The sequence below is a fragment of the Vidua chalybeata genome, chromosome 5 (genome assembly GCF_026979565.1).
Source record: "Vidua chalybeata isolate OUT-0048 chromosome 5, bVidCha1 merged haplotype, whole genome shotgun sequence".
Lineage (NCBI taxonomy): Eukaryota > Metazoa > Chordata > Aves > Passeriformes > Viduidae > Vidua > Vidua chalybeata.
The window spans coordinates 29,395,196-29,407,825 of record NC_071534.1 but is presented as its reverse complement, the minus strand read 5'-3'; the positions used below and the strand labels follow the sequence as shown (position 1 = coordinate 29,407,825).

The 12,630-nt window shown below is 40.8% G+C and overlaps 1 protein-coding gene across 6 annotated transcripts in view; it reads right to left on the bottom strand.

Moving 5' to 3' along the window:
• Positions 1 to 12,630, bottom strand: part of RASSF8 (Ras association domain family member 8) — a 95,800-nt gene that overhangs the window by 59,227 nt on the left and 23,943 nt on the right. For all 6 annotated transcript variants that reach the window (XM_053942391.1, XM_053942390.1, XM_053942394.1 and 3 more), the window contains one exon: positions 37 to 119. The gene's annotated coding sequence lies outside the window, so the exon portion shown is untranslated. The remainder of the gene's footprint in view (positions 1 to 36; positions 120 to 12,630) is intronic.

Genomic DNA, 12,630 nt, shown 5'->3' with positions numbered 1-12,630 from the left:
GCTCTTTCTTGGAGGATTTTGGTGCTAACTTCTTACCTGCAGATGAAGACAGAGATGTCTGCTCATGCACAATCTGCTACTCCAGGCATCAGTGTTCACTATGCTGACAAAGGCAGTTCCTATAAGGAAAAAAAGAGAAATATTGTTATACATTTGTGAAGCAACCTTCTTGAGGATGAAGTTCTATTCCCTCTCCTTCCTTTTAATGCTTTGGAAAAACACCATGTTCACCTGGCACCTATAGATCTATAACAGACTGGTACACACAAGCAGTACTTTATTTTTGAAAAGTTAGTTAAAAAGAAACATGGAATACTGCTCTTTATTTGCTGCTTCTTATACCTGGTGTGACATGTTCCTGCTATAAATAACTAAGGGTGGTAAGCAACATTTCAACAATTTTCCAGAACATTAGGGAAAAAAAAAAAACAAATAAAAAAAACCCTAAGCACTCTATTAGGTAGTCATGAGCATCTGCCACTGGTAAATTGTAAATATAGGAGATTGTGAAATAATCTTCTTTCCCAATTTTCTTTTTAAGGAAAATAATCCTCAGACTGGAGTGCTTCCAGATGTGTAACCCTCCAAGTGCTCTGGAGCTGCACACCCTGACTCCCTCACAGCAGTGAATCATGAGCAATGCATGCACAAATAGCCAAACGAACTGGGCAAGAGGTAACAAATCCCAAACTGCTGATTAAGACTAATAATCAGCTTGGAAGGGATGCTTACTACAACAATGTTTAACAGCATCATTGTGACATACACTGCCTAATATTATGGTACAGCCAAGGGGAACATGTGAGTTGTGGTTATTTTTAAGCCTTCACGACCAAAGATTTTCTGAGTTATGTTTTAAAGGAACGTATCTATTATGTGTAACTCTACATGGAAACTTTATATAGTGCAGCATGGAAAAAGAGCTCTAAATCAGAAACTTTCCACTGGTATTTCAGCATCTCCTCTACCATCATTGTCAGACACTGAATTTTCTCCAGACAAAATGTTTGTCTCCTAATATCTATGTGATGGAAACAGGTAATAAGTACCAACTCCAGCATATAAGCATCACAAGAGTTCAGAAAACAACAAAAACCTCTTAAAGATCTGGAAAGAAGGGAGGTCTGTAAAATACTAAACCATACACACCATGCATCAAAGCCCTACAGAAGTAATTGCATCTCTCATTATAGCCCAAAACTCCACAATAGGACATTCAGGAGCTCCAAAAGTCTCAGGCACGTATCATTTTCATCATGACTGACTGAATAGGCAGCTTTCATTCACAAACTGATATTAATTAAATTCCTGGGTTGCCACAATATGTTTTTGTGATGTTTCGTGCTTTCCACTCGCAGACTCACTAACCTTCACATGAGCCTTTTACTATAGCTCTGAAATGAATAGAATAATTTTTGGTGAGTTTATGTCTCTCAGTTGAGAAGCTGTAATTTAACAGAAGGAAGATATACTTATTAAATCTCTTTAAAGCATTTGATTGCAGTTCCATTAGAGAACATTCCTTTAAGTTCTCTACTCAGGTTTATTCACCACCTAGTCCTAAGTAGGGTCAAACTTAGTAAGTCATAGAAAATGCAGAACATTCATCTAACACAACACAATCAGGTTAAATCACCAGTGCTTGAGCCCCAGTTACTTACCAATCTCCACTTACACATGTTAGATTAGGAAAATAAATCTGGTTTTGGGATACAGAATGGTGAATTAGTTAATCCAGAGGGACAGATGCTTGAATTTTGCTGAGGGAGGGAGAGATAGAGAAGAGAGAAATAATCACCCCACCCTAAACTATGAAAATTCAGCTTTGAGATGCTAAAAGTTGTCTTCATCTACTGCAAACTGATCAACTGTCAATACAAAAATAGTAAACATTTCCATTACCACTGTTTGTTAATTACCCCAGGACACTTTCTACAGAGATGAAGAGTGGATTCTGAACCTGAGAGTGGAGTGGCCATGATGCTGATCCAGCAGCAGGGACTAACACTTCCACTCCAACAGAGTCGCATTATCTGAGGCTCTACAGAAGCCCTAAAGCTCCTCTCAGACCACTCTGCAAACTGAGTAGGAAGGAGTAAGAATAAGAGCCACATTCTGTCCTTAGGGACCCCTATTAAATCAGATTCCCAACATCAGCCACTTCCTCTTTGTTTTCCTCAAGCCATATGGCTTCCTGACAAAATCTGTACAAACAATAAATCCATTAATCAAGCCATTCTGGAGTAAAAGGGTTTTTTTCCCTCTCTTCCCTTCATCAATTCAGACATTTTGATGGAGATGTTTTATGTATTTTATTTTATGAAAGTCCCAAGGAAAATACTAAAGTCGTCTTTGTTCTCACACTGCAGCCCCAGTTCCAGTTCATAATTGTAGAAGGAGATCCTCACATAAAATGCAAACAGATACAGGAATAGAGAGAAGCCAGTCAAAACAACAAGAAAGGAGTCCAGCCTAATTGAATCTTAGCAGGGATACAGCATAAATTGCTACCAAGGTTTGCTGGCATACTGTCTGAAAAAAACCAAAAGTTACAAAGAAAACATAATTAACAGAAGTAGGTAAAATAAGAGAGGCATTAAAAGCCTGTTCCCACAAAGCTTTGAGGATATGCACACATGCAAATGCCACAGGCAGCTCCAAAGAAGAGCTTCTTTTAAGAGATGACACAAATAAAGGACTTCACCACATGCAGGGAGGGAGGAAACACAGAGAGCAGCAAGATTTCTACCTCTTGTAGGTGGGAAAACTCCCTTTCTAGCAGGTGGAAAGATCTCCCACTCCTCTCAAAGAAGGGAGAAGAACACTAAATCCAAACCTAACCAGGCTCATTCTTTCACCAAATGAAACATACACCTGAGGGACTGCTAGAAATGCAAACTGCCTGTTTTGATGATCTGTTCCTATGGAGGCTTTTCCTAAAAGTTCTTTGACTGAAAGTCTGCAGTGCAGGAGGATTGGGAAGAACAAGAAATTACTTGCCAACTATGGTGGTCTCTTGCAGTCACACACTTCTAAAGCAACTGTGACCCTTCCACTCACATGGAAGGAAAACAAGATTGGCATGGTAACAAATCTTTTTACCTTAAATAATGTTTTATTTTCTTCACAGGTGGTCTACCGCTTACTAGATGACCAAAACTGTTCCTCAATTCATGTGAGCAAAACCTACTCTGTTTAAATGACATTCAGGAAACACAGAGCAGCTTATGACACTGACAAAGACCTTACACAGAAAGAGCATTTAAAAAGGTGTGAAGTTCACTTTTCAAAACTTGGAGCAGGACTTTTTTTTTTTGGGGGGGGGGAGGGTTATGTTTGCAGTTTTTTTTAAATACAGGAAAGCAGCATTCTTGCTTAAAAGCAGGAAATCTTTGAAATTACATCCCTTTTGTTGAATTAAGTAACAATTAGCCACAAAGAAGAAAAAAACCCCAAAGCTTAAAAAGTTTGAGTCATTATCTCCAAGGAGAGACATCTGTAATGTTAACAAGGTCAGAACATTTCAGTCAGTTCTTGTGGGTAATGGGAGATACAAGATGTTAGCTTCTGTTCCTGTCAAGGCAATGACAACTCTGAAAGACTGCAAATATCACTTGAAGCCTACACCACTATGAATTATTAGCCTTGAGGCCACAACCTAGAAAGATACCACATCATATCCACAGTACAGATGGATTTGTGGATGCCTTCAGGTAGTGATGAAAGGTATGTTTGTTTTTGAAGGGGTGGCAAGGAGGATCAGGTGCTGCCAGCTAGGGAGGCCTTTTACCACATCTGGGGCAGATGTCATCCTTCAGCAGCTATATAATAACCTATGTAAAAATAAACCTGGGATTGCTGTTTGGCTTCTAGCAAGAGGAGAGCCTGCCTGTCACAAGTCAGTCAGTGCAGGCAGCATCCTGTCTTAGAGTCTCATTTACAAGCCTGTGCTATGGAGCTCTGCAGGTGCAAGACAGTGTCTTCGCTTCAGGTGTGAAAATGGAACACAGGTAATGCTGACAAGAAAATTTAGGGGCACACCAGTGGGGAGGAAAAGGCAGTTCTCCCTCCTGCCAGCTCACTCCTCTGCCCTTTCTGACCCTACTGATAAACAGCATGTGCTCCCAAATAGATCTCTATTACCCTGCCTTGGCTACTGCTGTTACCTACGGGGACAAAACTGATCCAAACTGGAAGCAAGATACATTATTTGGAGAATATAAAGAGCATCAAGCTCTTCATGTCTTCACTGACTGAAGCCACTTGTTCATGTCCTCACTTAACTGTCAAATGTGGCCAGTCATAATAAGATCCAAAAAATTGACTGCCTCCCTTCCCTGAAAAACCTAACACCTCAAATAGAATTGAGAAAGGATTTGTCCAGCCCAGACTTCACTGCACCATTAAGTCCCATACCCTGTGTTAGCAGGAGCAACACCATTTACATCCCAGAAAAGAAGGTCCTTCTTTGTTACTACTATTTAGCTCTTCTCAGAAAGAGAAAATAAACTGTTTATCTTCAAATTCAGCTCTCAACTACTCCTTATTTGCCCACAACACTGCATCCTAGTTCTTTAAGCTCTACTGTGGTGTTGAAAAGCAAGGGCTACAAAAAAACATGTTGACACATAAACCAAAAAGAGTGAAATTAAAATTATAAAGCAGCTTGATGTAAAAGAAAGTCTTGACTGAGATCTCCAGAGTCCTGCCTGTCATTTGTCTCCTTGCAAGTACATGAAGGGCATCATCTGCTTTCCAGGAACAAGAGGCCTGAATTCATTTAATACATTTCTAAGTCTTTAGAGTTACAGTTGTTGAGAAAAGAGAAGAAGAAAAACACTTGAAGTGATTTATTTTCTTTTTGTTTAAACAACACAGCCAAGAGAGCCCTGGCACGTGAGCTCAGAGGACATCAGAGCAGAATACCCACAGGCAGAGAGCACTTTAGTTTCTCTTCCTCCAAACAAACACTTTATTTTGCCACCCCTGTGATTAAAGCCCATGGAACCATTACTCCAGGATGAAAAGGGGGTGCTGATACAGCAGAGAACCATCACAGCTCATCCACAGACACCTGCACGTCCTACTCCCTCATCCTCATGGCTGCACCTGGAAAACACTGGGGAATTACACAGAAACCAGGAGCTTTCTCTTCTTGTCAGCAAGACCTCTTCATTTTTTTTCAACACAGGAGGCACTGAGGTGTCACACTCACTGACAGGAGGAATGCTTTCCTCTGCTTCCTTCAGCAGCCCTGGAAGCAGGATGGTTCCAACAAGCTGTTGATCAGAGGATTCCCTCCCAAAACACTGCCCTGGCTACACTGCTGTGGTTCCACACACTCAGGCTTACTTCACAAGGTAATTATTCAAGAGAACAACAGAGAAAGTCATGGCAAGAATTTGCTTTGTTGTTGAAAACTTCTTTTTCGCTGACAGTCAACCCTTTGATTTAAAGAGAGCAGCTCCCTCACTTTACATTCCTCTCTTACCTGCACAATTTCACACTTGACTACTAATTCTTCAAACACAACAAACTCTTGCCATACCTACCTATGACTAAGTATTTTGCACTGGTTCTCAGAAAAGCATGTATGAGAAAGCATATTTAAAGAAAACGAGCAAGAGACTGAGTAATAGTTAAGCAGCATTTAGCAGAAATCAGGATTAGGCCTGGGCATTCACATACCCACTGACCTGCTTGGGTTGGAGGTTAGCTCTTGTTATTAATCCTAGTGGTTAGAACTACAGGAAGGCATTTTAAAGGAACAATTCAAGTTAAAATGTTTATTTCATTATCGTGCACATCACTGAAAAAGTACAGTTGGGCAAGTCATCCAGGTATTTAGTCAACATAGAAGGGGTAGCACACAAAAATAGAAGTATAATGATGTGGCATTTGTTTTCATTTCATCCCCTGAGGATATTTGATAGTAACTGAAAAAAGTAATGGAATAAGATTCTGGTTTATTTCCATTTGTCTAGTTAAAATCATGGAGAACTAATGAAAAACAAACCCAAATCTCCCTTTCCAGAGGAGCTGTGGCTGCCCCATCCCTGGAAGTCTCCAAGGCCAGGCTGGATGGGGCTCTGAGAAACCTGGTATAGTGGAAGCTGCCCCTGCCTATGGCAGGGGGATTGGAACAGGATGGGCTTTAAAGTCCCTTCCAACCCAAGCTATTGAAAGAGTTTATGATTCCTTTAGCACTGAGCAGGTGTTCCTGCCAGCAGAATGACTGCACTGGTGGCAAAGCAGTGGCTCACCATGCAGCCTGCATCTGCAGTGCAGCCAGAACCCAACAGGCCCTCCAGCTCGCTCACAGTCAATACCACGATTCTCGAGTAAACAACGCTCCACTTTCTAGGCACTGCCAGACAATTTCCATTTCCACATCATATCAATTTATAGGCAATTCTTGAGACCCTGTTCTATTTTTGAAAATAATGAAAGATTGCTGCTGTCTTTGCAAGTACAAGCCCTTCTTTTCTGCTTCTCTGGGTTGTTTACACAGCATCCCTTTGTGTGATGATTTAGCTGGATTTTGTATAAGCAACGAGGTAGGTTAGTTTCCAGAGCCCACATCAGGAGCATAAAATAATTAAGATATCAGGATTAAACAGTTACTGTTTGTAAATTCAAATTGGTTCAGTTTAGGAATAACCCAAGCCAGCAAAAAGATCCAGTGTCAAGTCAGTTTCATCTGTAACATCAGCAGAACATTCAACATCACTCTGCACTTCCAAATAACCCTTTCAATACAAGACAGTTCTCACCCAAACCAGTGATTTTCCAGAGGGTCTAAAGGTTAACTTCAATTACCCTTTTCTTGGCAAGGAGTCATAAGCCACTGCTAATAACCCTGATTCCAGGCTTCTTAGAACTGCACAGGACAAAGCAAAGCATTTAAGACAGTGCTCTCAAGCAGCAGCAAAATCTGGCAGGTGACAGAGAAATCCAGCCCTTGTTCCAAAGGCCTGCAGTGCTCTCTTTTGTGACTGCCACCTTGCAGGCAGTGCACTGCTGCAGCTTTCCATCTGATTCCACAAACTCATCTTTTCCCCGTTTCCAAAGCACACAGCTCCACTGACACTTGAAAGCAGAATTCTGAACTGTACCATTCTCCCTGCCTGCTCCATTTCTGTCTGGCCCACGTGGCACCCCTCAATTCTGAGTGAACTGGGTCAGCAATCAAATCCATTTTTGTAAGAACCAGAAGCTCACAGAGTCCAGCAATAACAATGAGCCAATGAAACTACACTGCTGAGAGGATAAAAGGAGACAGTGAATTCCTCCCTGGCCATGCCAGTGGTTATCCACAGGGAAAGGACATCACCAAGACAAACCATTTTCACTCGTGAGAGCCATCAAAAGCTTACCTCTTGGTTCTGCCTTTGTACGCAAGGCAAAGTGCTCAAGGGCCAAAGAGATATATTATCATCAATACATTAAGAGATCTTTATTTGAGATGATGTCTTGAAAACAACTTCATTAATGTATGTGAAATGTGGAAGAACGGACAACATGTAGTTTTCTTGTTTATGTTGAAACACCCTCAAAGTAATTCAACTTCAGTATAAGAACAATGCAGTAAGTTTGTTAAACAAGAATTTCTTTCAGGTAACTTGTGTCTGCAAATAGCTTCCATCTAATGAACTTCAAATGTCTTTAACTGAAAGCACACAGTGGCTAATAAGAGGTAAAATACTGAAGTGTGCAGCTGTTATACGTTTCATGGCTGTAAAAAACCATCACAGATGGCACCTGCAGAGAGAAAGCCAGGTCTGAAAGCTTGCATATTTCCAGCTTCCTCCATAAGCATTTGTCCTTGGGGAAGATGAGTACCCTCCATCAGACCTTCATCCAATGTCCCTGTCCTGTGCCATCGTGTTCCCCGCCCAGAGTGTGTGAGGAAATATTATCAGGATTATAATACACCATTTCTTAGTTACTAACCGAAGAAATACACACCTTACAGCAGCTACTGCTATTATATAATCACAGATCTCTTTTAATGTGGAGCTTTGGCATCTCTTGACTACATAATGAAGTGAGAGATTGAACTTACGTTTTCTTTCCTTACAATTACCTGTAGTCAATGGAAGACAAACATGGAGCTGATTTTTGCTGGATTTACTGCATTCTGTCCAAGGAAATTTAATCAACCCTCTGTGCAACAAATTCCAAGTACTCTTGGACCTTGCACAGGTGCAAGTGTAAAGCAAATGTGAGAGAGAGAAAATGTAATTTCTCTATTGCAATCCACCACCTCCTTCCCAAACAGCAGGAAGTAAAGCCACAGCATTTGTCTCTCTTGGGACTTTAACTTAGGAGAAACTCTGCAGAAAGTGATCGAGGCACAGCAGTTTCAGAACCAATTACAATCTCTAGTTGGACACTTACTAGTAGTTAATTAGCACCTGGGAGAGACAAGGGCCAACTCATCATCAGCTACCAGGAAATGCAATTGATGCCATTAAAGTCTTGGAAATTTATTTATTTGATAGTGTAAAGGTAAATAAGTTCTTGCTTCATCTACTACAAAACTTAATCTTTGTCATTGGCAACACAACTAAACACTTCAAAGGTCACTAATAATCAAGAAGAAAGCAACACTTTACTGCCCAGTTCTACTGTTTAGCTTATTGCAAATACTGGTGCTGTCATCACTGTTAAATCCACCTCATCACATCTCAAATGAATGGAGTTGCTAAATGTAAATAATTACATTTAGTGTAAACATTAAAACCAAGTTTTCTTATACAAACATGACCCCTAACAGTCAGTACTTGAATTCTCTGAAAAAGGTGTATTTTTGGGGGTGACATGCAAGGTATGGGATGGGAGACAAGGAAAAGCTACTTTAATAGATGACTGCTTAAGTCTACTAGCTCAAATGAAAAAAGGAAAGCAACCCCAAAAAGGTTTTTAACAACAAAGAAGATAATGGGCTGGTTAAAAAATACCTTGTATAGCAAAGTGAAAATAAATTTATAAAGCTTAGTGGCATCCCTGCCTGTGGCAAGGGGTTTAGACCAAGATGATCTTTAAGCTCCCTTCCAACCTAAACCAGTCTGTGATTGTAGATAACCAGACTCTCCAAGCACTGGAACAGTGAAATGAGAGAAAAATCTTCATATACAAAAGCTTTTTCTTCTCAAGATCTTCAAAGCAGGGAATCCTTTCTTTTTTAAATTTTCCTGACTAATAAAGTCCTCACATTAACCCCCAGTGTCAGACCAAGGCAGAAGTCAACACTTTTATTCAAAGATCCTTCCTTAGAGTTTAACAACCACTTACTCATTTACTTTTTCGTTTGCTTGGTTTTGGTAGGGGATTGTCAGACTTGTTACCTAAAATTAAGTGCTCAACATAAACCACACGAAATGGAAAGATTTCTTCAGAGTTCAAAACCAGGACTGAGATCCTGCTGCCATTAGCAGAAAAAACAGGAAAATAATCAAGATAGAGAAAAGCAGCAATAAAGCCCATTGTGCCTGTTAAGCTGTTTTCAGACTTCAGTGGAACTGTCTCCTGTTTTAGAGCGGTGGCCAGCAAACTCCCCAAATTCCCTCTGAAAAGGGTCCATGCACTATAACAACATGTGGGAGGTCCAACTGCAGTTCAAAGCTGAGAGCTGCAAACACACAGGACCAACATGTTGTAGAGATGTACTGATAACCTTTCAGAGTCCTGCTCAGTCAAGGGAGACCTGAAGCCAAGTGGCCAAAAAATAGGCTGTCCTGGTCTGCTGATAAACAGCACTAAGTCTGGCTCTTCTGATGATTTTGCCAATTTTCATGTGTTTTTATCAAAGCTCTTCTTTCATCTAGACACCATTTTATAAATTCTCCTCCTCCTCAAACATAGTTGTTTGCAAAACTGCAAACATTTTGTTAAAGGCATTACAAATCTAATTCACAGTATCACAGAGTGGCCTGGAATAGAAAGGACCCTAAAGATCATCCCATCCCAGGCCCCTGCCATGGGCAGGGACACATGCCACTATCCCAGCTTGCTCAGAGCCCCATCCAACCTGGCTTTGGACACTGCCAGGGATGGGGCAGCCACAGCTTCTCTGGGCAAGCTGTGCCAGGGCCTCAGCACCCTCACAGGGAAGAATTTCTTCCTCATATCCAATCTAAGCCTGCTCTCTATCAGTGTGAAGTCATTCCCCCTTGACCTGTCACTGCAGGCCCTTGTCAAGAGTCTCTCTCCAGCTTTCCTCTGGGCTCCCCTCAGGCGCTGCAAGGCCACACTGAGGTCACCTCAAAGCCTTGTCTTGTCCAGGCTGAACAATCCCAGTTCCTTCAGCCTTTCCTCCCAGCAGAGCTGCTCCATCCCTCTGATCCCCTTGGTGCCTCTCCTCTGCACTCTCTCCAGCAGCTCCCTGTCCTTCCTGCGCTGGGATTTGGACATGATTTTAGTTAACACTGACTCAGATCCCATCCAAATTACACCAATTCTGATGAGTTCTCACACTTTCAATTTCCAGAATTTCAATGAAAACCGAGAAACAGCTAATTAAAGCCTTAGTTAGGATAGCTTCTTCCCTGGGGGCAAATGGAATCCACCTACACACAAAACTTACAAACCAGTCAATAGCAAAGTGTAAATGTTGCCTGAAACTAACACTCACAATCAATTAAACAGCTTTTGAAACTGCAAATGTAACAAAGAGGCTGAATAGAATGTTTTAACCTTCTTTGTAAGTGACAAAGACTAACAATGTTAAAAGGCTTTTGGAGGCTAACAGATGCACAGCTTGTTTCTATCAAAAGTCTAATGCCAACTCAATTTAAAAACACTCTCTTGCTACTACATGCAAACAGCAGGTGGGTACACAACACCACCAGAGAGCTGAGACACAGAAACAAACCAAACTGAGAGCACAAGACCTGCATAGTGACCAAACTCCATCACAAACCTGCAGGACAGCGCTTATTTAAGGAAAACATCTGGTTTTCTCCTTTATGTTTCATGCCACTTAGTGAAAGGTTCAGAAGATACCAAGTGATGAAACCACCTGAACAAAAAGCTCACATCTTGGGAGTACTTATCCCATGACAGGATAGCTGTGAGCTGAACAAGAAAATCCTCACTAAGTTTTCTGTATTTACTCAAGACATATACAGACCAGGAATTTGCCTGGCTCATTCATCCCTTTGCTAATTCCTACAAGGACACAAGACAATTCCACCTCCAAAGAAACCAGCACAAACCAGTAATTACCTCAATGATGCCCTTAAGCAGGCAAATACTGCCTTATGGAAATGCAGTACAGGCATCTAAAATTCCACTGGGCAGAAACAAATATCATCAGAAGGTCTGCATTTGTATTCCTTCTATTGTGCGCTTTCTTGTCGCACCATCAAGTGCAATCTGCACAGCTTACTCTTTAAGTTAATGCTGTGTTAATGCTAACAACACTCAGTTATTAATAATAATCCTAAAGTATTATGTTAAGAACACACCAACTCAGTTGACTTGGCATAGTTATGCATTAAAGCTATCAAAAGCTTTAAAGGACGCTTACATAGTTTCTGAGATTAGCCAAACACTTAAGTGAAAATCCCACTTTATGGTGAGAAAATGGGCCACCTCTCAGTACATAACTGGCATCTTAATTTTTGAGTTAAAAGCCACATTCAAACATTTTTACTAGACACTGCTGTTCATAATCACTGGACAATATCTGAGTTCAGGCAATCTCTTCAGCTGGAAGAGACATCTATAGCAATGAAAATTTTATTCAGCTTCATAAAAAAGTATCAACCTACAGCACTCTTTGTAACAATAAACCAGTTGTACACAATATTAAATTCAGCTGCAGTGACTGAGAATCCTGTTTGCTGACAGAAGCTCAAAAAATAATTCATTTTTCACCTTATGGATTACAGCTAAACCATTCTATACTGTAGACTAGTTCTCTACCACAGCACCAACTCCCTGTATTGACACGTCTCTTCTGTATTTCCAATATCAGAGTTTCCAACTGAAACTACTGCTTAGGTAACTTCTGGAGTTCTATAAACAAAACAACGTTCTACAAATTGGTTATGAGGGCCTTATCTTGACTTGCCACATGGATGCTCTTTGCTAAAGAAAACAGAGTAATGGGGTAACAGTGCCAGGCAGAAGCACTTCTAACTTGTCACCAGAAAGATCTATTTTGCTCCCAAAATCTACCAGTTTTGGGTTAGTACTACTTTCCTTTGCCAAATTTCTTTCAGGAACACTGTAGCTCCTTGTTGTTTGTGTTAGTCCAGGTTTGCAAGGCACCAAGGAAAAGAAGAGATGTAGAGGCCAGGTAAGCAGTTTTAAAATAATTCTGCATGTACATGATTATCACAGGAAAGTTAGTAATTCTGGCAAAAGGACTACAACAATGTGGTTGGCAAAGCATTCAATCAGATTTTAGGTTTTTCCAAACATCCACCAGAGGCATTCAGAAACAAGGGAAAAAACCGACACAAAACAAAGCAACACAAGCTTTCCATCGCTGTGCTACACAGGAATCAAACTCAGTGACTCACTGCTTATCTCAGCCTCCTATCAGCACTTTCAGGAGCATGCCTTCCCTGACAACAAGTAACAGCTTACTAGAACTGATAGGAAAATCTAATCCCTGAC